The sequence below is a fragment of the Solanum dulcamara genome, chromosome 3 (genome assembly GCF_947179165.1).
Source record: "Solanum dulcamara chromosome 3, daSolDulc1.2, whole genome shotgun sequence".
Taxonomy (NCBI): domain Eukaryota; kingdom Viridiplantae; phylum Streptophyta; class Magnoliopsida; order Solanales; family Solanaceae; genus Solanum; species Solanum dulcamara.
Window position 1 is genome coordinate 52,512,368 of NC_077239.1, and position 27,479 is coordinate 52,539,846.

The following is a 27,479-nucleotide window of genomic DNA, read 5'->3' on the forward strand; positions in this document are numbered from 1 at the left end:
AATATATCATATAGACCCAGCTGAACCAAACTAACATATACAACCCACATATACATATCTGCAGACCTCTAACAATATCAATGACCACATATGGTGGGACAGGGCCCCCGCCGTACCCCTGAATAGATAAAACAATTCTATACATCAATGGTCAGTACCAAAACCTAGACTCTGATATGACGGAGCCTCTTCCAGCTGAGCTGAGCTGAATCCTAAGCTGATGGACTCCAAAACTTGTGTCTGTACCTGCGGGCATGAATGCAACCCCCCGAGAAAAGAGGGGGTCAGTACGACATATGTACTGAATATGTAAAACATAACACAATACAACTAGAGGTATATATGAAATAGAGAAGAAGGGGATAAAATATCAAATCAGAAACCTGTACCTACAAAAGTAAAATCATGTATGCTCAAATTTTCAATATAGACGGCCCTAATAGGGATCTGGTGAATCATAACTGTAGTACCATCACCTCCTTATTACAACACATCATCATATCATCATATATATACATACGTACCCGGCCCTCTAGTGAGGGCGCGATGAACAATGCAGTAGATTATGCATGATTACTATTCCCATCCTCGGGGTTGACGAAACATGTGTTACAGTATACACGAGTAGAGTAGTGAGAAGAAAATCACAGTTTAAATCATTAACGGAGACTCAATGAAGTCGTCAGGTGAATCATCCCTGGATATTAGGGCAGAAAGTATCTAACATATACCCTCTAAATGTCACTAAGGACTACATAAAAGAGAGTTTTGCAAATCTTAGACTTATACCAGTATGAAATATCTTATAGCAGTCTGAGCATTAGTTATCTTAGAGCCTTTACTTTTATGAAAAATAGATTAGTCGAATCAATCATTATACAGTTATATAGAAGACTCGGGGAGTAGTAGTTTAACTACTTTAAAAGTCTTAACATCCAGAAGTGATTCAGAGTCCTAAAGTCATATTCAGAACCTAAGAGTAAAGTTGCCCCGAAGCTTTTATCATCCATATCCTACATCTAAGACATGCCAAAAGGAAGAGAAAAGATAGGCTTTACATACCTATGTCAAAAACATGCAAAGAGAGAGCTTCACATACCTCTTATGAGTTACTCTTTATCCCATTTGCCTCGTCGTCCTTTGAACCTATCCAATCATAAAAGTAATACGAATATCAACTACTCTTAACTTTCCATCATCTTAGGTTGCACCTTAGTATTCATGGAACATATTTCCTTGTTCGTCTCCTTAACTAGTTCTTTAATTAGTTAAGGCGTTAACGAAAATTGGGCAGCACCTCCCCTATAATGTGCCCTATCCAAATTTCCAACTAGATATCTAAAAAATACATCCAACCAACAACAATAACCTGCAGCATAATTCTAAGAAATTCACACCAACAATATACAACGTAAGCTTCAAACGACTCGCTCAAAATTACGATATCAAAATAGGGTGTCTAGCCTTTATTTTATAACAACTTTAATTATACGAAACGAGGAATCGTGTGGCTTAAACCAGCATCACCCCTACACCTTTTAGAACATATTTAGTCCCTGAAACAACACACCACACCCCTGCAGCAACACCTCAAAAGAACAACACTTTACTTCGACGACAAATCAACTATAACGGCTATAATTTGGATTGTCTCCAACGCCAAGCATTCCTATCCCATTTTCACGTTTCCAGAAACAAACAAGGCCTATAATACACTCCATAACAACACCATAAAGTACAATTTGAAAGGAGAAACCTTACCTTACCCGAATTTGTCCAAAACTGCCAAATTGCAACTTGTAACTTCTCCAAACGTGCTGAAATTAAGCGGGCTGTTTATGTCCCTTCTCCGCTGGACCAAATTGGAATTTTTGGTTATAAAACACAATTATATAACCGTGGAACACTTCAAATAATTAATTCACAGAACAAAACTCGGAGGTTTACCTTGGCAGCCCCCAAACCCGTAGCCCTCCTTTCCTTGTCTCCAACATTTTCCTTCAGCTTTCTCTTGTTTGTTCCAAGTGTAAAGCTAAAGTTATGGTTCTGTAGATATATTAAGATACATATATACACCTCCACGTGGTTGAGGAACACCCTATATAATTAATTCACGGAGAAAAGTTGAATAACTTACCTTTAATTTCTCAAGAACATGGCTGCCTTGTTCCTTGTCCTTCTTCACATTTTTCTCTAAAAATTCTTGGATGAGTTTTGTATAATGAAAAATTTAAGAGTCACATAATACATATATATACACCTCTTTAGAATGTTCCACATGGCATCCCCCCAGGGTAATACGTGGCAGCCTCCTAGGGTGCCACCTCAACTTATTCGGCCAATCACATGCTGCCATGTGGAAGTGGGGTCCACCCCAAGCTGCTGCATCACCTACTTGACCCTATGTAGGTGCATTACCTTCTAGTCCAAGTTGGTGTATTGCCTACTTGCTTCGAGTAGGCGCGTTATTTCCTTATTTCTCTTTCGTGAGCTCGTAATCCCGTCTTACTTCAAGAGCTTACGACTTCTTACTTGGCCTCCAACTCCTTCCGACTTCTCATAACCCTATTTCCAATATTCCCTACTATTGGGTATCATATTCTCCCTCTCTTTGAGTTGTTTAATAGCGTTGTAGACTATCTGGATCATATAGCAACTTCTAAGAAGCTTAAGAGACATTCCGAGCTCAAGAGTGTAGGGTGTAACATCCTTCCCCCCTTTAGAACATTTATCCCTGAATGTTAAATAAACTTTCCCTCAAGACTTTATACCAATCGTAGGGGGATTGTTTTCTATTGCGATCACACATATTTTCATCCAAGTAATTAATATACGAGTTTCAAGAGTTGGGGTTACCTGTAGACATCAAGAATGGGTACGAATACTTGTGTTTTATGTCCTCTTCAATTTCTCAGGTCATCCCCCTTTCTGGTTTTGGTTTTGCCACAGTATCTTGTCGGGAGGCACATCTTTAGTCTATAATCTTCCAGTTTGCCGATCTAAGATGGAGATAGGTTTTTCCTCATAGGATTCAATTTCCTGGACATCATCTATGGAATATACCCCAGATGGTTCGCCAGTACCCTTGTGAAGCATCCATATCTGATGGATTGGACGTATAGTTTCCAAATAAGGTAGTAACCTCAACTTACTGGCCACTTTTCCCATCTTAAGAGCAACTTGATATCGTTTAATATATTTTGGGTTAAGTTTCCTTTTATGGGTGACCTTGTTATGAACATCCAATCATCAATTTAAACACTGTATATTGATGGCGATTATCTTTATATCATTTTTGCTGACTCTGGGCTGTTAGTTAATAGCTTGCTTAATCATGTCAGGGCCTTTTTAGCTTAGTCTTTTTAACATCGACCCATCCAATAGGGGACTTACATGTCTTGCTCTGCCCGTCTTATACAGGGTCATTGGGAAACTGGAGTAGTAATTATTATTGTATTCCAACTTGATAAGTGATAGATAATCATCCCAGCTATCTTCGAAGTTAACAACACCAGCTCATGACGTATATTCTATTGTTTAAGTGGTACGCTTTAGCCTGTTCATCAGGTTTGAGGGTAAAGTAGTGTACGAAGACTTATCTATCTTCCTAGTTTCTTCGCGGACTGATCCTTGGTAGTTAACTGTAACTTGGGCTCCTTCGTCTAGGATAATAGCTATGCAGACTCCGTAAGGTCCTACCACTCTTTTACCCAATAATTTTACACCTTCTCGACTGAGTAGGTAGCCTCTGATTGAAGGAGATGGGCTAATATCGTTAATCCATAGGTAACATTCCCGCTAGAGTCATCTGGCACTGTAGTCCAAAGTGAGTCTTGTAGCTTTGGTCATACTGTGGGATTTTCGACCTCGTGTATTACTTCCTATCCTCCATAAATTACATCAACTGGTACCCTTACCTTTTGGGTTTTGCTTATTTTTTGCCCTAAGAGTGGGCTGCCAAGTGATATCGAAATTCTCTCGCCCACTGGCCCATATAGCCATTCTGTGGTTTGCCTCTCATTAACTGGTACTATGTTGAAGAACTGTGGCATTCGAGTGAATCGTCAGTTAGCAATTAGCTAATCCTTCTTATCCTGCTTAAATCCTTTTAACAATACCCTCAACGTAATTTATAGTACTCTAGGAACATAATCTCATGTCATTTCTCCATTGCTAGTTTAGATTCTTCTATCTCGCGCGACCACACCCGCACTATCGCACTAAATTCCACTAGAATTTAGAAGTTAAGCGTGCTTGGGCGAGAGAAATACTAAGATGGGTGACCTCCTTAGGAAGTCCTCATGTCGCGTTTCATGGTAATCCTTGCAATAATGTGCGGGGTACTCAACTTAGCCCAAAATTTATCTTAGCGTCATCTCACTAGTCTTTATGTGTTACCTTGCCCTTTCCTCTGTTATCTCGCAACCGGTATATGGGTAGATCTTTAGTTCTACTACGATCATGTCCCTTTTTGGTTATTTTGGTTTAACTCCTCCTATTGTATTTCCCCCTTCTGTACGCACCCATTCATTGGGGTTGGCTACTGAGTAGCGCTAAATTTCGTTCACATAGTGACCTTTAGAGCCACTTTGAGTTCTGTCTATCCTTAGTTGGTATAGTCCCATAGAAGTTTGGCATATGAGCTCGCCATCCTGTAGTACCCAGCTAATTCTACCCGTCTTACTTAAACCATTTTACACTTTCCTTACCCCAGATGGTAACACTTTATTGTTGTTATCTCGTGTCTTCCTTTACCTTTACAAAACTGTGAGAAGGTGCTCAACTTAACCTGAGAAATATCCTAGCGTCATCTCGCTAGGTCTCACCTTGTCGCACTTCTTTCCTTTCTTGTATTCACTCTGTGTTCTTCTCATTTCCTACCATAGGAGGCTTTCTATTCTTTTATCCTTGGTTATACATCTATCGTAACATCATTTGCGACCAACTCTATAGCTAACATTTTGGCTTTTGGTCTAGCATGCTGTCATTATATTTTGTAGTGTCCCTTGAGTTATTCGATATCCTTTCATTTCTATATTCTTTTACTTTTATACGTACCCACCTTCTAGCATTATTTTATACCAAGTCTTGTTGGAAACTTCTTAACACTATCCTGGATAGCATTCTAACTTCTATCCAATTATTGAAGACTTCCAGATCCTTCTAACTTGGTTCAACAAAGGATCTTATTGAAGTTTAAGCATCCATCTCGAACATGTTGCCACATCAATTGCCTTTATCTTACCCTTTGGAGTTTTCTAACTTGCTTCCCCCCTTTAGAGGGTACTTATACCTTTATCCGCTTATATCTTGCTCTATGTTGAGTCTCAATTTCGTCCAGTCTCCTTCCCCAATGTACTTGGTACTGTATCATCTCCCCATCTTTTTGCATTTTTTTTGCCAACCTGATTATCCATGTACGGAATCTTGGCTAAATCACGAGGCGACAGGATCCTTTCGACACATAGTGTGACACCTCATCTATTAATTCGTACTTAAGTAATGGGACCCATGGAACAACTCGTCCGAGGCCACAATCTACTTATCTCTATAAAAAGTTAATATATACACTTGTAATTATTCCAAATTTTCTTTTAACTAGGCAACATTTGTATTCCCGAATTTATTGTCCAAGGTTCTCTTGGAGTAATGGATTTCCCAACCTATATCCTTTGTTTCTTGGGATGAATGAAAGTTGCGCCATTTATTCCTTAAGTTTTTCATCTTTTACTCTTAGGAGTTCCATTATTTTTGGGGCGACATTGTGTACGCGCATTACTCTTTTATACCTTATAGCCCTTACCCTTATTGTGTACCCAACACAGGCTTTCAACTTAGTCAAAATATACCACGTACGCCTTACTAGTTGTTCTACTTTATCCCTGTATAATTGTATCACACCGTTCAATTCATACTTATATATCCCCCTTTTAGTTCGTACTCATATTCAGTTCCTGACATCTCTTTGAGATGCTTCTATTCGAAGATCTTTCCCCCAATTAGTCGGTAGAGGGCTATAAACTATTATCGTAAACCATTTTCCAATTATTGTTGGAAGGAACTAGAATCTCTTAAACATCACAGTACTTCTTTTAATACTTGACCTATATGGTCTCTTTTTTAGTTTATCCGCGAGTTATGAATAACTTATCTAATTTACAATTAGGAGTTGGGGGCTTGGCACTTTCAAAATGATTGAAGCTCAATTACTGGACATCTTACCCTTCAACCTAAGCTTCTTTTTTTTTCTACAGCACAATTACGGCTGGAGATACTGTGTTCTGTACTGTACTGCTCGGACAAACTTTTATTTCTCCGACATAAACTTCCCCAAGTAAAAAGGGTATCCCTTATTGACGACATGAAGAGTACCTCTTACAACTTTAATTTGGCATAATATGGGTACTCGGTATCAATTTCCAAGACATGTTATAAAGCTATGTTTTATTCCCTTTTTCTTATTTTGGGAAAATTTCGGCAAAGTTTCCTCTACACTTCTTACTATCCCAAAACCTGCACACAGAAAATACCAACAATGCCTCACAGGGACATCATACACACACACACACACATATATATATATATATATATATTCATATCATATCACAGCCGTATAGGGCTTTCAATATCATCTCATACTGCAGCCACACGGGGCTTTCAATATTAACAATAGTATGAAAGTAATGGACTTACCTCGTATGTCCAACTTCAAACTGCATCTGTTGCACTTTCTGTCTGCTTTCCTTTCAATTTTCAACTTTACATTTCAATCGCATGTCAATACCTTACGCAACAGATATCTTTCAGGCTTTTACTTTACTTACCTGCGTGCTTCATAACTTCCCATGTCGTCAATTACTTCCTTCTGTTGGTGTCATCCTTCTGTTAAAATCCAAGGTTAGTATAAGGAATTTTCCTATAACTCGGATCTAAAGCACGATCTCAGATGTGAAAGAAAGGTAATATCCTAAATGTCCTGTAGCTTTCTATTTATGGATGTGGCGTGCAATACATCGATAATCAAGACTCTTCTAGACATAGTCTATAGACACCCCAAGGACGAACTGCTCTGATACCACTTCTGTCACGACCCAACCCGGTAGGCCGCGACTGGGGTCTGACTTGAATCCCCATACACAAGTCTATCAGTTGTGGTCAAGTCGAACTATAGACATGCAATGTATATAAATCAAATGTAGTCAAACCGGACTACAAACAACACAATGTCATGCATCAGAGCCCTATTGGGTGATAACACTTTTATAAACCTATAGCCTCTTTCATTTGTACCACCTCATGAAAGGGAAAGCAAGCTGACAAGGCTGCCATAACACAACAACACGTACAATATATCATATACACCAAAGTGAACCAAACTGACATATACAACCCACATATATATGTCTGCAGACCTCTAAGAATATCAATGACCACATATGGTAGGACAGGGCCCCCTCCATTCCCCTAAATAGACAAAACAGTTCTATACATCAGTGTTCAGTACCAAAAGCTAGGCTCTGATATGATGGAGCCTCTTCCAGCTGAGCTGAGTTGAATCCTAAGTTGACAGACTCCAAAACCTGTGTCTGTACCTGTGGGCATGAACACAGCCCCCCCTCAAGAAAAGGGGGGTCAGTACGACATATGTACTGAGTATGTAAAACATAACACAATACGACTAGAGGCATATCTGAAATAGAGAAGCAGGGGATAAAATATCAAATCAGAAACCTGTACCTAGAAAAGTAAAATCATGCATGCTCAAATTTTCAATATAGCTGGCCCTATCAGGGATCCGGTGAATCATAAATGTAGTCCCATCACCTCCTTATTACAACACATCATCATATCATCATATATATACATACGTACCCGGCCCTCTAGTGAGGGCGCGATGAAAAATGCAGTAGATTATGCATGATTACTATTCCCATCCCAGGGGTCGACGAAACATATGTTACAGTATACACGAGTAGAGTAGTGAGAAGCAAAGCATAGTTTAAATCATTAACGGAGACTCAATAAAGTCGTCAGGTGAATCATCCCTGGATATTAGGGCAGAAAGTATCTAACGTATACCCTCTAAATGTCACTAAGGACTATATAAAAGGGAGTTTTGCAAATCTTAGACTTATACCAGTATGAAATATCTTATAGCAGTCTGAGCATTTGTTATCTCAGAGCCTTTACTTTTATGAAAAATAGATTAGTCGAATCAATCATTATACAATTATATAGAAGACTCGGGGAGTAGGAGTTTAACTACTTTAAAAGTCTTAACATCCAGAAGTGATTCAGAGTCCTAAAGTCATATTCAGAACCTAAGAGTAAAGTTGCCCCGAAGATTTCATCATCCATAGCCTACATCTAAGACATGCCAAAAGGAAGAGAAAAGATAGGCTTTACATACCTATGTCAAAAACATGCCAAGAGAGAGCTTCACATACCTCTTATGAGTTACTCTTTATCCCATTTGCCTCGTCATCCTTTGAACCTATTCAATCATAAAAGTAATATGAATATCAACCACTCTTAACTTTCTAGCATCTTAGGTTGCACCTTAGTATTCATGGAACCTATTTCCTTGTTCGTCTCCTAAACTAGTTCTTTAATTAGATAAGGCATTAACGAAAATTGGGCAGCACCTCCCCTATAATGTGCCTAATCAAAATTTCCAACTAGATATCTAAAAAGTACAGCCAACCAACAACAAAAACCTGCAGCATATTTTTAAGCAATTCACACCAACAATATACAATGTAAGCTTCAAACGACTCGCTCAAAATTACGATATCAAAATACGGTGTCTAGCCTTTATTTTATAACACCTTTCATTATATGAAACGAAGGGTTGTGTGTATTTAACCAGAAGAACCCCTACCCTTTTAGAACACATTTAGGCCCTGCAACAGCACACCATACCCCTGCAGCAACACCTCACAAGAACAACACTTTACTTCGACGACAAATCAACAATAACGACTACAATTTGGATTGTCTCCAACGCCAAGCATTCCTATCCCATTTTCACATTTACAGAAACACAAAAGGCCTATAATAAATTCCATAACAACACCATAAAGTAAAATTTGAAAGGAAAAACATTACCTATCCGAATTTCGCCAAAACTGCCAAATTGCGGCTCGGAACTTCTCCAAACGTGCTGAAATTAAGCGGGCTATTTATGTCCCTTCTCCTCTGCCCCAAATTGGAATTTTTGGTTATCAAACACTATTATATAACCATAGAACACCTCAAATAATTAATTCACAGAACAATACTCGGACGCTTACCTTGGCAGCCCCCAAACTTGTAGCCCTCCTTTCCTTGTCTCCAACGTTTTCCTTCAGCTTTCTCTTATTTGTTCCAAGTGTAAAGATGAAGTTATGGTTTTGTAGACATAGTAATATACATATATACACCTCCACTTAGTTGAGGAACACCCTAGTTAATTAATTCACGAAGAAAATTTGAATAACTTACCTTTAATTTCTCAAGAACATGGCTGCCTTGTTCCTTGTCCTTCTTCACGTTTTTCTCTCAAAATTCTTGGCTGATTTTTGGATAATGAACAATTTAAGAGTCACATAATACATATATATATATATACCTCTTTAGAAGTTTCCACGTGGCATCAACCTAGGGTGACACGTGGCAGCCTCCTAGGGTGCCACCTCAACTTATTCGTCCAATAACATGCTGCAATGTGGAAGTGGGGTCCACCCCAAGCTGCTGCATCACCTACTTGACCCTATGTAGGTGCATCACCTTCTGGTCCAAGTTGGTGCATCACCTACTTGCTTCGAGTAGGCGCGTCATTTCCTTATTTCTCTTTCGTGAGCTCGTAATCCCGTCTTACTTCAAAAGCGTATGCACTTCTTGCTACTTAAGCTCGATGTTTACTAAAGTAGATTAAGTGTGTAGAACTTCTAAGTTAGTATCTTACGTAGGTAAGTCGAGTCCTATGACTTCTTACTTGGCCTCCAACTCCTTTTGACGTCTCATAACCCTATTTCCAACATTCTCTACTATTGGGTATCACATTCTCCCTCCCTTGGAGTTGTTTAATAGCGTTATAGACTATCCGACTCACATAGAAACTTCTAAGAAGCTTAAGAGACATTCTGAGCTCAAGAGTGTAGGGTGTAACATCCTCCTTCTTCTCTGAAGACACCCCTATAATAGCAACAATCTTATGCACTTCATCAATAAAATCTTGGGGATACTCATCAACCATGGACCCATAAAAATCGGGAGGGTTCATACTTGTAAAGTCCTTAACCCTTGAAGCCGGTGTATGCACATTTGAAGGATACACTACTCCTTGGTTCACTTGAGTAGTCATGGCTTAGGCTAGCATAGAGAAGGTAGTCCAGAATTAGGCATAGGTGTCTTGATCGACTAGAGGATTATTAGGAGCTTGAGGGTATTGTCCCTCAATATAATCAACCCCTCTTTGGTGTGGAGCTCCTCTTAGAGGCATTTTCTGAAAATCACAAAGAACAATTATTATAGGGAAACTTAGAGTACACTTTATCGCATGACATAGATCATCAAAAAAGTGAAGATTTTCTAAAATGCCCCATAGCCTCCTACTCATAGGTGTAGCGTGCATCACACCCATGAATAAGACTCTACTTGACAAAGTATGTTGAACTTTTTAGGACACTTCAAAATCTTGTGCTCTGATACCATATTTTTCATGATTCAAACTAGGGTCTAGGTATGACACGACGATTAGGACTCTCAAAGAAACCCCAATCAAGCCTTTTAGCATATCATAACCATACATAAGGTAAAAAATAAGCAGAAACTCATAAATGTCCAAGAATATAGCATAGCTAGAATGAAGTAAGACAACATAGAATCCATACACATATCCAACATGCCTCTACATGACTACATAGGCGGGGGACTAGGACATGTTCCTAGATCACTCTCAAATGAAAGAAAATAATATAACGTCAAATAGTCTCAAAACATCATCAAAGTCTAGAAACAACAATAAAGGGAAAGATAGCCTCGCTTAACCCTCGAAGCATAAGGACTTGCCACAAATCTTTAATGGATCACCAACTAGCCACACGAATAAGATGTAGTATCTGTCCCTACATTATTATATAATGTAGGCAATGAAGTATGCATTAGTATGTTGGAATATACTACGTATGTAGGCAATGTATAGTAAAATTATTTTCTGCAAATGATCATTTCAAATATCATGATAAAAGAGATAGTAAAATCATAAGTAGGCATGAGAAGAATCAATGCACAATAAATCACACCACGGTCCGTGAAGAGCTCGATGGCCCGTAATGGTCCCTCGTTGTCCTGGCCTTGGATAGTTTTCTAAGGTTTTAGGAGAGGGTTCACCACGAAGGGCTTCACGTCCCGTGATTCTCACCATGGTTTGTGGTCCATTGTCTTGGACCTCACCTTGCAGGACTGAGGTTCTAAATCACCACCACTATGGCTCACCACAAGGCGTGGTGCATATCATGGTCTGTGATGGCCTTTCGTGATCACCATCTAGTATCTATTTTCTGCATTACTCTAGAATTTCATTCTTGGTTCCTCATATTAGGGATTTTCAACTTTCGGGGTCTTACAATCTGACTGTCCATCTGACAGACAGTCACAATTGTGACGGGTCATCAAAAAGATCGTGGCTAAGAAAGTTTATCATAGACATTGCTTTCATAAATATTTATTTGGAGTCAAAACTTTCAAGTCAAACTTTATTGAAAACATAGTAAAACCAGGAGAGTTTAATTCACTTCAACTTTCAAACATGTATGTAAATAAATATGCATAAATAATTTGAAATGCATTAATAAAAATCATGCTTTAAACAATCCACCATGAATTTCAAGAACCTTTAAAGAGATAAATGGAGAAATTACTTGCAAACCATCAATTCATACATATGAAATCATGTTGCATCAAAATAGAGAAATAATCATTAGTTTAACCATGATTCATTCTATTAAGTAAAAATAAGAATTACCCATAAGAAAATATTTCTTGAAATCAAGGGATTTAATTGAAAGAATTTTGGACTACATGAGTGGAAGAACCCATGGATAAACACCCACATAACTTAGAGTAAATCTTAAAGAAAATAAACATAATTTATCATATAATTAAAATACTTTAGGCATGATAGTGGAAGGAATATTATCATTAAAGCCTTACATACCTGAAATCCGAAGTGTTACTCAGAATCGAAGGACTTAATAAACACTCTTGAATCCTAGCATTTTCTCTTTGTCAGAGCATTTTGTGCACTATCCAGAGTATATGAATCACCAGAAAAATATTTCTACACTAACAATAACTAAAACTATATTTTGAGAAGGCTTTACCAATCGGTGGCCCCCTAAAGTTGGCATCAACTTTCAGTTAGACATCTCAACTGGGCTTTGTTCATTTTAGACACCTCAAGTAAGGCTCCGATGTGTCATTTTGACAATTTTTTGACAATGACCAAAATATATTAAGTGTGTGTAATGCACTAGCCTAACGTGTCAAAATCAGCGAATTAAATAAAGACACGTGGCATTGTTTTCCTTTTTCTTTTTCCCCCCAAATTTAAACCGTTAATTAGATAAAAATCAAGCTACAATTCAGTCAATCCTTCCTTTGTTGCCACGATATCTCCGATCATCTTCCCTTTTCAGGCCACCGCCAGTTGTTGAAGCACTGAAAGCCCTCTCTCAAGGCCCTCATTACAGCAATGTTAACTCTGGTCATGTCCTCTTCCTCGCAATCTCCGACATTCAGAACTCCCTCTCGTTACCTGATTCTTTAATTTCCTCTTCTTCTTCAGACGGATTTTCCCTCTTATTCGATGATGTAAACCTTTCACTTTTGATCTTCTCTGTTTTTTTATTGTATGGTCTTTTTGAAATGAATATTCGAAATGGGTTTAAATTTGGGGGAAAAATGATGATGTAAACCTTTCACTTTTGGTTGCTGGAGAAGGAACTTAATCGTGCATTAGTTTTTCTTTGTTTGAAGAGTGTTGGGTGGGTTTTTTAACTGAAAAAGAGAAAATGGAGTTGAAGAGAAAACTCAGTTGAATATCTCTCAAAACAATGCTAAAAAATGAAGAAAAAGAAGAAGAACAACCACAAAAATTTTTTTAAGAAAAAACGCTTTTCACGCGCTTAAAATGGGTGCAGCACACGCAATATGCCAAGTCAGCACAAAGTATCAAAATGACACATCGGAGCCTTACTTGAGGTGTCTAAAATAAACAAAGCCCAGTTGAGGTTTTTAAGTGAAAGATGGTGCCAACTTTAAGGGGCCACCGATGGGTTTCACCTTTTGAGAATGAGTAAAGGAGTGTATAGAGAAAAAAGTAGCTTGAGAAAGATGGATGAACAAAATGATGAAATAAGGTAGGTATTTATAGGTGTGATGGAGAGACCTAACAATAATTAAAATAATTATAAAGAAAAATCTGAAAATTTAATGGATGATTGTGAGGTCATGGGTGATGTAAAATGGAAGACTATTGATGCCATGAGTGATGTCAAATGGATGTAGATCTTTTCATGGTTGGTGAAATTAACCTTCTTTTAATGGAATACCCTTTTTCAGAGCTGCGTTTGAAAAAGATAAGTTCTTCATTAGGATTTGGTGTCTCATATGAATCGTTTCTCTAGAATTCTACTTTTATGTCATTCAAGAATCAACTAATTTGGAGTATCCTACAGTGAGATTTGATTTTTCTTCTATAAATACTCTATTTTGTCACAGCACTATGTCTTGCAACAATTAATTTATTTGACCTACTTAACCTCTGAAACTTAAAATATGGTATGATAAAAGTTGTAGATAATGATGTTCGGGTTATTCAAAAATTTGAATCACCTAATTTGGACCATCCTATTAAATGTTATGCCCAAAATACAGAAGTGATATTATGTTCATCGAGAATTGGAACATCATATACAATATTTTTAGGGAGTGTTACATTAGTGGTGCCCGAACGGATAGAATATATGGAGTCATGGGCCTCTTTAAGGATCAACTGGATCAAACCCCCAACTCTCAAAATATAAAGACGACAACCAAACCTCAATATCCCATATGAATCTTAAGTGTCTTGATTAATGTCACCTCCCAAAACCCGATCTCGAAGAGAAACCAAATCCTTATCCTAAAACTAACGACTGTCAATTGGATCCAATAGAGATGAATGAGCTTTCAATAAGCTAGCAGATTTGAGGAATGAGAAATATCAAGATGAATCATCCAGTTAGCTAAGGATTGGATGTACAAAGCCAAAGGTTGCTCCAGAGTAGAAATGAAGGATAGACTACCCATACTCACTGCCTTTCGACTCAAGCCGTCTTCTACTACATTCGCTTTGCCTAAATGATAGAGAATAGAGAGGGCATATTCCTTCATGGGCTTAATCCAGCAACACTCATCGAATTAAGATCTCATTGACTCATAATATATTAAAGGATTTTGTGTTTAGTGTAAATCTCGCATCAAACTCCATACAGGTAGTGTCTCTAAATCTTAAGCATGAAAACTATCACTACAAACTCTAAATCATAAATTGGGTAGTTGCGCTCATGCAACGTAAGATGCATAGATGCATAAGTAATAACCTTGCCCTATTGCATCAGTACTGTCATGACCCAACTTCATATGCCGTGATTAGTGCCCGAGTTGGGAATCCATACCTACCCTTAGCCCCACTTAGCGTGTTATCAGAATAAACAAAAGTTGAAATCAAAAAGGGGTCTCTAGAGAGCGCATGAGAATAAATATACCACAAGAGGGCCGTTAAGTCCATCACGGATCACAAATCTTAAAACATATATACATAACCCACATCACAAGTCTACAGACCTCTACAGAATGATAGCCTAGTTATATGATGGGACAGGGCCCCACCGTACCCTTAACCAACATGTACAAATGTACAACAGAAAAGTTAGTACAAAAATAGAGCTCCATATAAAGGAGCATGGCCAACCAATAGGGTGGATGTCCTCAGCGAGCGGATCAGCAAATCGAGCGTCTGTACCTGTGGGCATGTAATGCAGCCCCCAAAGAAAGGGGGTTAGTATGGATAATGTACCGAGTATGTAAAGCATGGACTATAATAGTTAAAGTCATTACCAGAATAGAAGGTGCAAAAATAAGCAAAATATCCAGAATATCAAAATGCTTTTCATAACCAAAATTAATGTATGCAGAAAAACATATGCCATATCCGGCCCCATTGCGGGATTCGGTGAAAAATTATGGTCGTCGCACTGTCACTGGTGCCACAATACATCATAACTCCAGAGTAGGGAATATCTCCATAATAAATCATATTATATCAGATGAACATATCAGATCATATCATATCATACATGTACATGGAACATCATAACTCCACAAATCAAACCCATGTACAGGGCGTACCTTCCCCCTTATATCAGGGAACAGTGAGCGATGCAGAGAAGTACGCACGATAACAAAATCTAACCCGAGCTTGGTGAAGGAAGCATTGACGCATCCACGAGTGGAGTAGTGAGAAACTAAATGCACTTTAAATTATTTTTGAGACTCGATGGAGTTAACAAAATGAGCTATTATTTAAAAATCAAGACAAGAGTCATATCAAGTACCTTTTGAATATCACTATGAGTTATATCCAAATATAACTTTTGGAATTGTATACATGTATCTAGGTACCATAAAATATCCTTTGGAAAATCAAGAAATTGGCCATCCTAGTGACTCTACGAATAGGAACTTCCTTGGAATCATATAAAATTCATATACTTGTTTCATAAAAACCATGACAAAAAGGAACATTAGCTTTATATACATATGTCAAAACATGCCAAGAGAAATAAGGGTTAGCTTTACATACTTATGCCGAAGACATGCCAAAAGAAGGAAAGGTTAGCTTTACATACCTCTTATAGATTACTCCTAATACGTTCGTCTCGTTGTCTCTTGAACCTATTTAAAATGAAAGTAATACTATGGTTAATGAACTTTCACTTTTCAATTCCAACTCTACAACCTAGTCTCCATAGAGGTCATTTCCTTATCCATTTCCCTCGACTAGTTCATTACTAGTTCCTAAGTTACAAAAAATTGGACAACATCTCCCCTATAACTTCAACATCGCTGAGATTTCAACTCAGCCACCATGTCAAAAACCATACCAACAATAACAACCAGCAGCATATATACAAGTAAATCACTTCAACATTACTCAATACAACTCCAAACCACTAGCTCAAAACTATGATATCAAAATAGAGTTTTTAACCTTTATTTCGTAAAATCTTTAACTATACCAAATGGGGGGGTCATGTGGCTGAAATCAAAAGCACCAACACCCTTTTTAGAATACTTTACATCCCTGCAACACACCACTAAACCAGCTGCAAATGCAGCACCACAATCATAACACACTACTCGACTTTGATTTAGCTATAACGACTTCAATTTAGTTTGTTTCTAACGTCAAGCATTATTATGAAAATTTTCCACTTCAAACCACATTAAAGACATGTAATATATCTCATAAAATCATCAGAAACTCCAGTTCGAAAGGGAAAACTTTACCTTACCCGAAACTCGCCAAAACTTGCCGGAACTCGCCTCAGAATTTCCTTTAGCGCAGCTGAAACTTCAGGGCTGTTTGTTAATGTTTTGGGGATTCTCAAAACCATAAATTTAAATTAAAAATACCTTCATAAAATCATGTTATACCCTTTATAATTAATTCATGTAACAAAATCGAAGAGCTTACCTTTTTCCTCTCCAAATCCGTGGCTTTCTCTCTTTACCTCTCTAGTTTCTTCTCTTCCTTTCTCTCTTATTCTTGAGTTTTCTAGAAATGTATGGAACTTTGATAAGTCATAAGACACATATATATAGTCCACCTAAGGGGGTGACATGTGTCAACCCCTAAGTGGTGACACATGTCAAGCCCTAAGTGGTGACACATGTCAAGCCCTCATTGGGCCAATGCATCACCTCCTCCAATCTGGGGATACCATGTGGAATGTAGGGGACCATCCCCTTGCTCCAGTTTCTTCCATGTGTCACTCTCTCATGATGCCATGTGGAACTCTCTCTCATGCTGCTACGTATCACCTTCTTTTCCCACTCGTAGATTCATAATCTCGTCTTCTTTTACGAATCTATGTAATCCTTGCTACGTAAGTTTGGTACTTACTCAAGTAGCTTAAGTATGTAAAATTTCCAAGTTGGTAGCTTACGTATGTAACATATCCAAAGTAATAGCTTACACAAGTAAGTCGGGTCTACGACTTACTACTTGGCCCCCAATTCCTTCCATATTCCTATAACTTTATTTCCAATCTTCCCTGCCATGGGGTATCACATTCTCCTTTCCTTATAGTTGTTTGATAGCATTATAGCCTATACGGCTCACATGGTAACTTCTAAGAAGCTTTCAATAACTTAGGAATCTTTCAAGAAACTTAAAAAGCTTAAGATTTTTTTTTTAGAAACTCAAGAACCTCTTAAAGTACCAAAGTCTTTAGAAGTGCAAATTTAGGGGTATAATATCCTTCCCCTCTTTAGAGCATTCTCCCTCGAATGTGAACCAAAACCTTCCTCCGAATCTTATACCAACTATATGGAGAGTTTCTCTGTCCCATTGCCATAACATATACTTTCATCTAGCAATCAATATCAGAGTTCCAAAGGTTAGAATTACTTGTAGATGTAGGTAATAGGTATGGATACTTGTGTTTTCTTTCCTCTTTCACTTCCTAGGGGGTCACCCATCCTAGTACTACTCTCGCCCAAACATATTTACCTTTGGAGTTCTGATGGGATTTGGTGCGTTAGTAATGGTATGATCGCATCTATCCATTAAGGTCTCCGCCAATGGTTCCTCACATGGTATCAAATACCACGGCTTCTATCTATTTATTACTGGCCTCGAGATCCATCCATCCCTTATGGGATCTCATTTGAAGTTTAGGCGTTCCCACTTACATATGATAGCATTAGTTGATTTTCTCTTATGCTTGTATTTCTATTGTCCACTTTCCCCCTTTTAGGGTGTACCCATGTCATGCTCTGTTTATTTTCAACTATTCATGAGCAAATGATTCTATTCCAATATATTTAACATGTTGCACCATGTGTACACCTTTCATTAGATCATCCATACTTTAGGTTGCCCCTATAAGAAACCCTCAACCATGGGGTGCTTAGAATTATTGATAACTAGTACCCAATCTAGTCCAAGTACAGGTACTCGAGTCATACAATTAATATAGTAGTTTATCCAAAGCCACATTCCTTTGTTCCCTACCAGTGATTTGCTAGTGCCCCTAATTATTTCAACTTTTCCATTAGGAAGTACTTGTACTCCGTGACCCGTGTTTCTAGCTCTTCTATAACACTATATTTATCTCAGTGGATACCACTTGTTCCTCTTAATAGAATCGCAATGCATCAATAGTTTTGTAGAGATACCTCCCTCATCCTTGAGTGGTCTTTATAATTTCCACGGCGGAGCTAAATCAAAGTCGAGTAGTATGTTGTGATTGTGGTGCTACATTTGCAGCTGGTTTGGTGGTGTGTTGCAGGGCTGGAAAGTGTTCTAAAAAGGGTCTGGGTACTGCTAGTTGCAGCCACACGACCCCTCATTTGGTATGGTTAAAGATTTTATGAAATAAAGGTTAAAAACTCTATTTTAATATCGTAGTTTTGAGCTAGTAGTTTGGAGTTGTATTGAGTAATGTTGAAGTGATTTACTTATATATATGCTGTTGGCTGTTGTTTTTGGTATGGTTGTTGATATGGTGCATGACTTGAAATCTTAAGGATGTTGAAGTTATAGGGGAGATGCTGCCCGATTTTCGATAGCTTAGGAACTAGTAATAAACTAGTCGAAGGAAATGGATAAGGAAATGACCTCTATGGAGACTTGGTTGTAGAGTTGCAATTAGAAAGTTAAAGGCCATTAACCATAATATTACTTTCAGGTTAAATAGGTTCAAGAGACGATGAGGTGAATGTATTAGGAGTAATGCATAAGAGGTATGTAAAGCTAACCATTCTTTCTTTTGGCATGTCTTTGGCATAAGTATGTAAAGCTAACCGTTCTTTCTCTTGACATGTTTTGACATAAGTATATAAAGCTAATCTTTCTTTTTGGCATGTTTTTTATGAAACAAGTATATGACTTTTATATGATTCCAAGGAAGTTCCTATTCATAGAGCCTCTAGGATGGACAACTTCTTAATTTTCCAAAGGATATTTTATGGTGCCTCGATACGTGTATATGATTCCAAAAGTTCTATTTGGATATAACTTATAGTGATATTCGAAAGGTACTTGATACAACTCTTATCTTGATTTTTGAATAGTAGTTTATTTTGTTAACTCCATCGAGTATAAAAAATGATTTAAAGTGCATTTAGTTTCTCACTACTCCACTCATGGAAGCCTCAATGCTTCTTTCACCCAGATCGGGTCAAGTTTTGTTATCATGCATACTTCTTTGCATCGTTCACTATGTCCCGACATGAGGGGGCAGGTATGCCCTTTTTATTTGTGGAGTTATGATGTGCCATGTACACATATGATATGATATGATCTGATATGACCATCTGATATGATTTATTACGGAGATATTCCCTACTCTGGAGTTATGATGTGCTGTGGCGCAAGTGATTTGTAGGCGACCGTGATTTGTTCACCGATTCCCATAATAGGGTCGGATATGGCATATGTTTTTCTACATACATTATCTGTGGTTATGAAAAGTATTTTGATATTCTGGATTTTTTGCTCATTTTTGCACGTTCTATTCTGGTAATGGCTTTACATATTATAGTCAATGCTTTACATACTCGGTACATTGTCCGTAATGACCCCCTTTTTTCAGGAGTTGCGTTACATGCCCACAGGTACAGATGTTTGGTTTGCTTATCCACTTGCTTAGGACATCCACCTTGTTGGTTGGCAATGCTCCTTTGTCCGGAGCCCTATTTTGGTACAAACTTTTCTGTTGTACATTTGTACATGTTGGTTAAGGGTACGATAGGGCTCTGTCCCATTATATGACTAGGCTATCATTCTATAGAGTTCTGTAGACTTGTGATGTGGGTTATGTATATATGTTTTGGGCTTTGTGTTCCGTGATGGCCTTAACGGCCCTCTTGTGTTATATCTGTTCTCATATGCTCTCTAGCGACCCCTTTTTGATTTATACTTTTGTTTATTCTACTAACACTCTAAGTGGGGCTAAGGGTACATATGGGTGCCCAACTTAGGACTAATTACGGCCTACAGAGTTGGGTCGTGAAAAGTACACAACCCAAACCAATGCCAGATGTGTCATAATAAACTGTGAAGCCTTCGCCCTTAACTGTAAGAGTCAATTTAGGAGCAGTGGTAAGTAAATCCTTGAGCCTCAAAAATCCCCTCTCACACTTCTCCGGCCACACAAAGGGAACATCCTGGTGAGTCAATTGAGTTATAAGTGTTTCTATAGTAGAAAATCACTCAACAAAGTGTCTGTAGTACCCTGCTAATCCGATAAATCTATGAATCTCAGTCACAAAGGTGGGCCTGGCCCAATCAAAAATAGCCTCAATATTCTCCAGATATACCATAATTACATTCTTGGACACCACGTGCCCCAATAATGCTACATACTCAAGCCAGAACTTGCACTTTGAGAACTTGGCATAAACCCAATTATCTCTCAAAGTCTAGAGCACTATCCTCAAATGCTACTTATTGTCAATCTAGCTATGTGAGTATACCAAGTTATCATTAGTGAAGACTATGAAAAGAAAGTCCAAATATGGCATGAATACACGATTCATCAAGTCCATGAATGCAGTAGGGGCATTAGTCAGCCCCAAAGACATCACTAGGAACTCATAGTGGCCGTAACGAGTCCTAAATACGGTCTTAGGGATGTCCGCTTCCCTAATTATCAAATGGTGGTAGTCGGACCTCAAATCAATCTTAGAAAATACCTTGACACCTTAAAGCTGGTCAAATAGATCATCAATCCTAGAAATAGGGTAATGGTTCTTCACCGTCACCTTATTTAACTGCCTGTAATCAACACACATTTGAATAGTACCATCTTTCTTCTTAACAAACAGGACTGGACCTGCCCAAGGTAATACATTAGGGAAGATGAATCTCTTACCAAAGAGATCTTGATGTTGAACACTCAGCTTCTTGACCTCTATAGGGGCCATACAATACGGTAGGATAGAAATAGGATGAGTATCAGGTTCTAAATCAATGGTGATGTCAATATCATGATCTAGATGAAGGTTATGCAAGTCAGTATGAAACACATTTACAAACACTCGGACTATACGTACTGAATCAACCGTAGGGATCTCCCTACTAACATTTCTAACATAATCCAAGTAAGCTAAAAATCCGCTAGCTACTAACCTCTAACCCTAAATATAAGAAATCACCCTAACCGACATGCGACTATAAGAGCCCTGCTACACCACCAGGTGAATACCAAGCATGGCTAAGGTAACAGTCTTGACATAGAAATCCAAGACCGCATAGTGAGGGGATAACCAGTCCATGCTCAGAATCAAATCAAAACCCAATATATCAAGCAAAATAAGGTCGTCCCTAGTGTCTTACCCCTAAATAGTAACCATACAAGATCTGAAGACTTGATCCACTACTAAAGAATCACCTACCGGGGTCAAAACATGTAACATTTGAGCTAAGAGCTCTGGACTCATACTCAATCGAGGGGCACAATATAGAGATATATATGAAGAGGTGGATCTTAGATCATATAAAGCAGAGGTGGGTTGATGGCATAAATAAATAGTACCTGTGATCACATTATTCGATGTCTCACTCTATACTCTAGCTAGAGCTGTATAAAAGTGGGCCAGGGCTCCTTTACTAGGTGCATCTACTTGGCCACCTATCCTACCTTCTTGGGGACCTCCTCATGCACCCTGATGACCACTCCCGTAGTCCTGACCCTAGCCTCTGCCTCTAAATGGAATTGTTGCTACTAGTGCAAGTCTAGAAGTTTGTGGAGCTAGTGCGGATGACCTATACAGAGGGCACTCGCGGGATGAATAATCTTTCTCCCCACAGTCATAGAAACCCTATGGCTATCGGCTCGCAGCTAGAGGTAAGCCACCTCAACTAGAAAAACCTATCTAAATACCATCTTGGCCCTAAATCAGACTGGTGCTAGAGCTACCCAAATGGTGCTGGTCATCCACTAAAGTGCGAAGTAAAGCCTGGAATGGGTGATTGGACTGAACCTGCTAGAACCTCTGGTTGGGCATATCATATGAGTCTTTGGTATTGAAATAGGGCCCACCCTAACTATCATCCTGCCTAGCTCTGTTGCAGTTACCTCCTTAGGCCTCATGATAGAGCTTCTCAAGTGTGCAGTCATGGTCCATCACATCAAAAATAGAGCAGCTCGCTCAGACTAAAGACTGAGTCTCAATCCATAACTGGAGTTCAAACCCCTGACAAAGCACCAAACGCTCCTCCTTAGTTGGAAAAATCATAGTAGCATGTTTAGAGAGCTCGTAAAATCTAGCGTTTACTCAGACAGTGTCATGGAGCCCAGCTCCAACCATGAAAACTAATCTTAGAGATGATATCTAACATTCCTATGGATAAATAAGGCCAATAATACCTCAAAATACTTTGTCCATGACACTAGTGGAGACTTTGCTGGCATGGTCTCTAGATTCGAATGCCACCACTGTCAAGCAGGACCATCTAGCTGATAAGCAGTGAAGTCAGCTCCTATGGACTTATAACACCCCAATATAGACCCTAGAAGTTATACAACAACTAGAAACTCGAAGGATCGACCAAGACATCTTAACATACATTGAATTCAAGAGATCAATAAAGTATAATTAATCAAGCGGAATAATAATTTCAATCATAGAAGTCTAGATATTTAAGTTATATGTCCAAATGGACTATATCCACCCTATATCTAAACATGCCTCTTCATACTACATGGGGGTTTAGGACAATCCCCTAGCTCACCCTAATATAAAAGGATTCAAAAGTATTAACATAAAAGAAAGTCTCGCCCTCGATGAATGAGGACTCACCAAATAACTTGGAAACAATAACAAGCTCTACCCTTAAATAGGATGCGTCGTATGATCATCCATACCTATATTAAAGTACAATGTAGGAAAATATGTATTAGTAAATAGAAAGTACTAAGTATGTGAGATATGTTTGAACAATGAGAATATTGACATAATCAATATTAACATAGGATGCATGACCAAGGTAATGAAATACATGAACAAAACTTTAAATGCATTTGAAATCAAGTTGAAAGCATGTGTTCAATGCATCAATAACATCATTGTAAAATTTACTTCATTTCATATAACTTGTGTGGGATATGACCTTTAATCCAAATCTAAGACCATGCGAGCTATAACATGGAATCTGATGTAGCACCCACATTGAGAAGAGAGAGGCTACTTACCAAGGTAGACTCTGTAAGAACATTATAAACATCATAATCTATACGTAGATCCACTAGCTAGGCCATAAAGGTAGCTTATGGAGAGGGGGTAATGTAGTTTGGGACTTTAGGTTGCTATTAGGATTCTCTTGGATAACCACTTTTGTTTACTAGACCAAACCCCACCTACAAATCCTCTTGGTACTTAGTAAATATCCCAACGGAATTCATTAAAATATCATCAGTAGCATCAATATGAAAATATTCATAAGAGTAGCTCATTAACATAGTTATTTCATAAGAATCTATAAATCTGGTGATAATTGTCCTTATTACCTCTTTAATCGTGATTGGGTGAGAATTGTCCTTATCACACCATAAGAAATTACTTGAAAATTGTTGAAACATCATTTATAATCTTCATAAATAATTCATAAGTCTCAAACATCATTTATAAAAGCCTTCATTGAAAACCATTGAAATTGATCATAGTTCATGGAAATCACCATTGAAAATAACATTATGCATGGCTACTTGTAAAACAAAATAAGATCATGCAATTAATATTGATTCATGCATAATATAATCATTGAAGCCAAGTAAAAATATAATTAAAATAACCCAATGCAATCTTATCAATCTAGGGCTACAAAGTAATTTGAATTGAGGAAATTTTGAGGAAAACCTTGGGACTACATTGATGAAATCCTACATAGCTTAGCTATCAAGGCCTAGAAATGGAGTTTGAGTGATGAAACCCTTGGAACCCTAGCTTGGACAAGATGAAGTTCTTGGGAGAGTCTTTTGTTCCTTGTCTTAGAAAATTTTGAGAGAATAAATAAGAGTAAAGGGAAATTTCAAGGGTTGGGGTAGTTATAGGTTACAATTTTTTCCCAAAATGAGTCTAGATACATTGAACAAAAAAAGAAAAGGACAATAATACCCTTCACCAAACTCTCTTGAATGAACCTACGAATGGCCCTCTATGGGTCGTCAAAACCTTTATGGGTCATAGACCTAATTCTTAATCCTTGGTTCATAAAATAGAAGCTACTAGAATTGGCATTGGCTTTTATGACTTGTGTTTAAGAGTCATCAACTCATCTACGAGTCATACAAATGACTGATCAAACATCACCGATACTTGGTCAAAAAATTAGGCCCTAGGACTCATCCTACGAGTCTACTTTATGATTCATAAACTTCTTTACGCCTTGTCCTATTGAGTTGTTTTAAAAGTACTGAGACTTGTTATTTTTTTAGAAATCAGACACTGCCATTATGACTTATTTCTATGAGTCATCATAAGCTCAATGAGTTGTACATTGACTCGTACACTCATTTCCTCACTTAGTAGAATTTCCCAACCTCACTATTTGTCCTTTGAGTCACTCCTACGACTCGTAAGAGTGCCTATGACTCATAGGTCAACTCATAAACTCTAGGACAGTTCACTTTCTTGAAATTTTCTTTTGTTTTGACTTTTAAACTTCTAAGTCTTACAATATATCCTCCTTAGGATCATTCATCCTCGAATGAGATTCAACTAGCATAGTAAAGACAAAAAAATAGGACTAGCAACTCAACATGAATGCAATGACATATCAAAAATGCATAAACTATGAGACTTTCAAACATAGCATAAAACATGACTTTAAAATAGACTTCATGTACATTTATGCATATGAATGATATAAAGAAAGTTAGAATGTAGGAATTTTGTAGGTGTAGATCATAAGGAAACTAAATACCTTGATCGGGGATGGAAGAAACAAGATAAGGATAATGTGTCATCATGTCGGCCTCATCCTTTTATGTAGCACCATCAACTTCTTGGTTCCTCCATAACACTTTGATGGATTTCACTTTCTTATTCCTTAACTTTCTCACTTGTTGGTCTAAAATCTCAACTGAGACTTCCACATAGGAAAAACTCTCCTTAACACTCATACCTTCCAAGGGCACAATTGACTTAGGACCTACAATGTTTTTCTTCAAAAATGAGACATGAAACAATGGATTATTATCTTACTTAGCCTTAACGTCTACCACAAGAGTGATTCTAATCCATTTTGAACAATCACACAACCCTCACTAGAGTCAAACAAACCCAAACGTGCTAACCTATGAACATCACCAATCAACTCCTTTTTCTTATATTTAACATGGATAACTTATTAAGTTCATCGGAAACCACATTAGCTTTACCCAGATGGTACAATATACTCATATCGTAGTCCTTAAACAATTCAAGCCATATCCTTTATCGAAGGTTCAAGTCCATTTGCTTAAACACATACATGTGGACACCATAAAGTTAGTGTCTCCAAATCTTTAAAGCAAACACGACCACTGCCAGTCCCAACTCATGAGTTAGATAGTTTCTTCCATGCACCTTAAGTTGTCTAGAAGTATAGGCTATCACCTTACCATGTTGCATCAACACATAACCAAGTACAATCCTTAAGCAATCACAATATACCAAAAAACCATCGAACCCTTTCGGTAAAGTCAAAATAAGAGTTGTAGTAAGATGATCTTTCAACTCTTAGAAACTCTTTTCACAAGCTTCCGACCAATGGAACCTCACTTTATTTTAGGTCAACTTGGGCAAAGGTGAAGAAATTGATGAAAAACCTTCCATGAACCTTCGATAGTAACTAGCTAAACCCCAGAAACTTCTAATATCTAAAGAAGATAAAGGTCTAGGACAATTATTAATCGCCTCAGTTTTCTTAGGATCAACCATAATAACTTTGCCAAACAAAATATGACCCAGAAAAGCAATCAATCTCAACCATAAATCACACTTGCTAAACTTGGCAAACAATTGACAATCTCTAAGTAGTTCCAACACTATTTTCAAGTGATCGGCATGCTCCTTCTCACTCTGAGGGTAAACCAAATTATCATTAATAAACAAAATCACGAACATGTCCAAGTATTACTTGAATACCCTATTCTTCAAGTCCATAAAGACGCGGGGGCATTGGTTATCTCAAAAGACATAAATAGAAATTCAAAATGGCCATACCTTGTTTGAAACACCATCTTGGGAATATCACACTCCCTTACCCTTAATTGGTGATAACAAGAATGGAGATCAATTTTAGAGAAGTAGCTTGCCCATTTCAATTGGTCAAACAAATCATTTATCCTTGGAGTTGGATACTTATTCCTTATACAAAGTGAACCATCCTTCTATCTAACAAACAAAATGGGAGCACCCCATGGAGACATACTTGGTCTAATAAAACCCTTATTCAATAAATCTTTCAATTGATCCTTTAACTCAGTTAGTTCCACTGGGGCCATTTGATAATAAGGAATATAAATAGGTTGGGTGTTAGTGAGAAGGTCTATGAAAAAGTTAATTTCCCTTTTGGGAGGAACACCGGGTAGATCATCGGGAAACATATTCGGTAATCCATTAACAATAGGGACCACCTTTAGAGTAGGGGCTTAGAAATTTATATCCCTAACCTGTAAAATATGGTAGATGCAACCTTTGGAAATAATTTTCCAAGCATCAAGGCATGAGATAAGTTGACCCTTAAACATAAAATCACTACCCTTCCATTCTAGGATCGGCTCATTAGGAACTTGAAACTTAACCGCACATGTTCTACAATTTATAGAACCATAACATCTATATAGCCAATCCATACCAATGATAACTTTAAAAATCGGTTATATCAAGTTTGACTAGATCACATGAAGTACCTTTATGAAAAACCAAAACCAAAAAATTTATATAGGCTCTTTTAGCTACAACCGACTCACTCACGTGAGTATAAATGGAAAAAGGCTCCAATAATATTTCGGGGATAACATCAAATATCATAGTCACATAAGGAGTAACAAAAGATACTTTGGCACCCAGATCAAGTAAATCATAAACATCATAGTGAAAGACCCATAACATATCGGTAAAAACATCGAGAGTCTACTCCACCTCTTGCCTAGCATGAAGAGTATAAAACTGATTAT

At 37.8% G+C, this 27,479-nt stretch overlaps 1 pseudogene; it reads left to right on the forward strand.

The window, feature by feature from the left end:
* Nucleotides 1-4,193: 4,193 nt before the first annotated feature.
* LOC129883841 (5S ribosomal RNA) lies at nucleotides 4,194-4,313 on the forward strand (annotated as a pseudogene).
* The last annotated feature ends 23,166 nt before the right edge of the window (nucleotides 4,314-27,479 follow it).